General features: G+C 47.0%; 1 protein-coding gene across 1 annotated transcript in view; it reads right to left on the reverse strand.

Moving 5' to 3' along the window:
• Nca (neurocalcin homolog) overlaps positions 1 to 5,000 on the reverse strand; it is a 606,106-nt gene that overhangs the window by 452,498 nt on the left and 148,608 nt on the right. The window lies entirely within an intron of this gene.

The raw sequence follows: 5,000 nt of genomic DNA on the forward strand, positions 1-5,000 counted from the left end.
CAGGTTACGCTCCTTTTTATTCTCAAATCTGCATAATAATTAACACTGTCAGTATGACGACTGAACACAGAACGAACGTGCTCTCAAAGGACAGAACGTGATAAATAAATCTAAATTACACACCGTCCATTCCGTCTCCTCTTTCCTTTCCCTTTTATTATGTCCCTCTCTATCTATTTATCGCTTGTTCGCTCGCTCACTCGCTCTCTCTCCTTCTCTCCCTCCGCCTCCCTTTGAGGTTGATTCCCTCACGGATACATTACTTGGACAAAGGACAATGGTAATATGCCACTTCAGTGTGAATAGCTGTAGTTCATGCACTCACGTGTCATAACATATCTTCACAACTAAGCAAGCCAGAATCTATCAACGAACAGTCCTGACAAATAGCGACACGTTGAACATCTCCAAAACAAACATTTCCAGAACATAAAAAAAACATCTTTCCCGCTGTATCTTCCTTCCATAGCTCCAGCCGTGATTCCGTCCACAGAAAACGGCCTCAGAGCTCACGCTGTCCCTTCCCTTCCCTTTCCCCTCCCGATCGTCAACCCTCAACAACACGACGGCGACGTCCACAAGTTCACGTTCCCTGTCTAAACTTGGATGACGGGTGTGTCCACTGAACTGTTTAAGCTGAAGTGCATCCTAATGCCGTTGACTCCGGAATATAATGGTCTTGTAACAAGTTAGCATCCCCCCTCCCCCACCCCAATCAGAAATCCAAGTTGAATAGAAACGAGGAACAAACGTACCATCTTAACCTTAAGCTATTTGTTTTCTTTAAATCGACACTTCCACATCTCTCTCTCTCTCTCTCTCTCTCTCTCTCTCTCTCTCTCTCTCTCTCTCTCTCTCTCTCTCTCTCTCTCTCTCTCTCTTTCTGTCTGTCTGTCTCTCTCTCTGAAACTGACATTGCGCAGTAAATCATAATAATTCCAGTGAGTTCTTGTGAGGACTGATAGTCGCCTCCGAGTGACACTCGTCGATGGATCCGCATGCAGTTACGTCGCCCGGCACGGCACCTTCCTTCCTTCTTTTATGTCTTTTTTTTTTCTTTTCCTTTTTCTTTCTTCTTCTTCTTCTTCCTCTTCCCCCCTCTTCTCCGTCCCCTCCTTCTCCTTCTCCTTCTCCCTCTCCCTTACCTACATCCGGGGCATTCTCACAAACCTAATCCCCTCACCTGAATAAACACACGCTATTTTCCTACACTAATTGTGTTATAATAGTAAGCTATGCGCAAAACAAGCAACCCCATCGCCCCACCCTCACTCAACCCCGCCAAACTCCTCCCGAAGAAAGAAAAAATCGTCGAGAGAGAGAGAGGGGGGGGAGGGGGGGTAGAAGATTCTCCTGCAGACGTGAGATTTCTGCAAGCCTCAATGGGAGCCCCATGAAAGGCGGGCCCGCAATAACACAAAAGCTTATTTAATGAGGTGGTGAAAGAGAGAGGCAATGAGTGAGAGAGAGAGAGGGGGGGAGAGTGAGAGTGAGAGAGAGAGTGAGAGACAGAGAGATAGATAGATAGATAGAGAGAGAGAGAAAAAGAGAGATAAAGAAAGAGAGAGAGAAAGAAAGATAAAGAGAGAGATAAAGAGATAAAGAGGTAGAGGAAGAGATAGAGAGAGAGAGAGAAAGAAAGAAAGAAAGAAAGAGAGAGAGAGAGTGGGGGGAGATAAAGAGAGAGAGAAAGAAAGATAAAGAGAGAGATAAAGAGATAAAGAGGGAGAGGGAGAGATAGAGATAGATAGAGATAAAGAAAGAGAGAGAGAAAGAAAGATAAAGAGAGAGATAAAGAGATAAAGAGGGAGAGGGAGAGATATAGAGAGAGAAAGAAAGAGAGAGGGAGAGAGAGGGAGAGGGAGAGAGAGAGAGAGAGAGAGAGAGAGAGAGAGAGAGAGAGAGAGAGAGAGAGAGAGAGAGAGAGAGAGAGAGAGAGAGAGAGAGAGAGAGAGAGAGAGAGAGAAGGGGTAGGAGGGGGGAGAAGATCCACATGCAGGCAAGCCCGGCCCTGCCCACCAGCTCCACCCAAGCTCCGAAGAGAACCCCCCCCCCCCGGCCAAGCACGCAGGGTAGGGGAGGGGAAGGAGGGGGAGGAGGGGGGGAGGGATGAAAACCTTCCTCTGCGAGCGACGACGTGAGATCTTGCTCGTACTACTTACTGGTTCTCCTTCTGTAGCACCATGACCTGAACGGCAGTTTTCAAAACGCTTCTGATGCGGGTTTTTTTTCTTCTTCTTCTTTAGTCTTATCCAACGTACACTGCGCTATATTGTCCTCTTGCTCTTAGGATATGATTTACGCAATCGCCATGGCACTCGCATTCCTCTCTGAACATATCTGACGTTTTTCACTATGATCATCTTTTCTTCCATGACTATAGTGACTCTACCCGCGGACGTTGCGACAACGGAGAGAGCAAACAATCCTCCCATAAATTAAACTGGACATCGCCGGGCCATTCTTCATCAAGAGCCTCTCGTGCCAATTTACGATTGAGAAAAAGAGAGAGAGAGAGAACACCGAACGGAGGACTGACTGAGCGCGCTCCTTTCTCTATCCTTTCTTCTATCTTCACTCATCTCTTATTCCTTCCTTCCTTCCTTCCTTCCTTCCCTCACAGACTCTGTAATCTTTCCTCATGTTTCGGAAGACAATGGGGAGGAAGAGGTTTACACTTGAAGGAGGCTCCTCCCTTTCTTCGGGAATAATTGCTTTGCCTTGTGTAAATGTTTTTTCTTCTTCGCAACAAAATATCCCAAATGAAATATATCGAACGGCGCGAAGCAGGTCTCACACTCTGTATCATCTTCTCAGACACCGCCCCCCCCAAAAAAAAAAAAATATATATATAATAATAATAATAATAATAATAAAATAAAAAATAAATAAAAACCAAAAATCGATGAAGCTGCCAAACTACCTATCACCTTTCCAGAAGGAGAACCATAGTAGTGATATCAGTAGTAGTAGTAGTAATGATAATGTAAACAAGACAATGATAACAATGATCAAACTAGCAAATAAACAAAGCCATTTTAAATACTGAATCAAACCCACTCAAAGATAGGCGGGAGACGGTCACCGTACAACCTAAGTGAAACCTCTATCCCATTTCGGAACGTAAATAGACTCATAAACAAAAACAAGGAGTTAATGTCTCACAGGAATCTCACAGCTGAGTCAACAGGAGTCACCGAGCACATTTCCGTGGTCGGCGAAGGAAAACAATCCGATTGTTGGACAACTCACACACGGCCTTCCTCCATCACAATCACTATCAATGGGAGGTCACAGCGATCCGTCGGCGGGCAAGCAAGCGAAGGCACACGACGGAGTGGGGACAGGAGGGAGGGAGGGAGAACAGAGGAAAGAGGGGAATGAGAGGGAGGGGGAGGGAGAAGCGAACACAATCATGTTACTAAGATATTCATGTTCCTGATCGAAGGCATCGTGCCGGTACTCTTTAAGATGACGCCTGGCACCCCACCTGATGCCGGCGGAGCGTGGGAAGGGTTATGCAACAACCTTCAAGGAGTGGGTGAGCAAGGGGGTGAAGTGGGGGTGGGGAGCGGAAGACTGGAGGCTGGAAGACATTTCTTCCTACCAGCCTCAACACCGTACAATATCCCTCTGAAGCTTGTAATGAGTTAAAGTTGAACGGCCGGAACCCACACGCTTTTGATATAGTACAAGAGAACAAAAACATTCTCGCAGGCACGCCAGGCACACCGCGCGCGTGCACACACGCACAAACAATGCATATAATGCATTACTTCATATTTACCTTCAGCCAGCATTGATTACACACATTTCGTAATTCCCGAACTAAATACATCGTTTATGAAAAAAAAAACAGAGGGACGGGAGAGAAGAAAGGAAGGAAGGCAGGAAGGAAGGTAGGAAGGTCGGTTTCAAAGCCAACATCGTGTAGTCACTGATTAAAAGACAGATGGATGTGTACGCGCACGCACACATGCACGCACACACACATTATCTCTCTCTCTCTCTCTCTCTCTCTCTCTCTCTCTCTCTCTCTCTCTCTCTCTCTCTCTCTCTCTCTCTCTCTCTCTCTCTCTCTCTCTTGTCCGTAGCCCACTCTCCCATTCTCTGTTCCTGGCTCTGCCGCCCCCGCACGTCCTCTCTGGCACCAGCAGCCCGCGTCCATGCCGACCGCCGACCGTCTCTCCCGCCGCTGGAGGCGAGCTCCGAGATGGGCGACCGTTCTTCGAAAGCCGGCCACGACTCGAACCACTTGTTTAGTCTACAGGCGACGAATTTAGACATACGCTGACTGCCAGATGCCCAGGAGGGCAGTGGAGGTGAGTGGACACGCAAATCGAATATTCATATACGAGGCCCTTTTAAAATTCCGCAATGTGTACCTCCGTCGCGTTGCAGAGGCCTCTCCCCTCCTCGCCATCGCATCGCCTCCACTCCCGTCCCATCCCCCGCACTGGAGGGGTCGACGAGTACACACCTGGCTGTCGCTTACCTCACAGGGTCACTACTCAGTGATAAGCGTGTAACTTTGCTCTTCAAGGAACGGAGTATTCGCTATCACAAGATTACCATAAACACTCGTAGATCAAGATATAATTTTTTGAAAATTACTGCAGCTCCTGATAGTTTTTTTTTTCTTTTTTTTTTTCTTTTTTTACATGCCAAGCATCATATCACAGATTGGTAGAGAATCTAACCTGATTAATCTAAGTCAGAAAATAAAACAAAACAAACACATACGTGATGACCCCGCCCAACGCAAACCTACCCAATATGCGTGAGTCTGCGGCATAGTATAGAACCCGATGCGGACCAGCCATGTTAAACGCTAATCTTCTGCTTAACGTCAATTGGCGGCCGCGATTTTGCGCCGGAACGTTCTTCAACCGAATATCAAGCTAGCATTCGGAACCTGTCTGTCTTTCTGTCTTTGTCTGTCTGTCTGTCTGTCTGTCAGCCAGTCACCAACGCGAAAAAAAAATCCCGACAATAGCCAA

This window comes from Penaeus japonicus, unplaced genomic scaffold, assembly GCF_977035675.1.
Source record: "Penaeus japonicus unplaced genomic scaffold, GWHDUDI00000001_assembly GWHDUDI00000007, whole genome shotgun sequence".
Classification (NCBI taxonomy): Eukaryota; Metazoa; Arthropoda; class Malacostraca; order Decapoda; family Penaeidae; genus Penaeus; species Penaeus japonicus.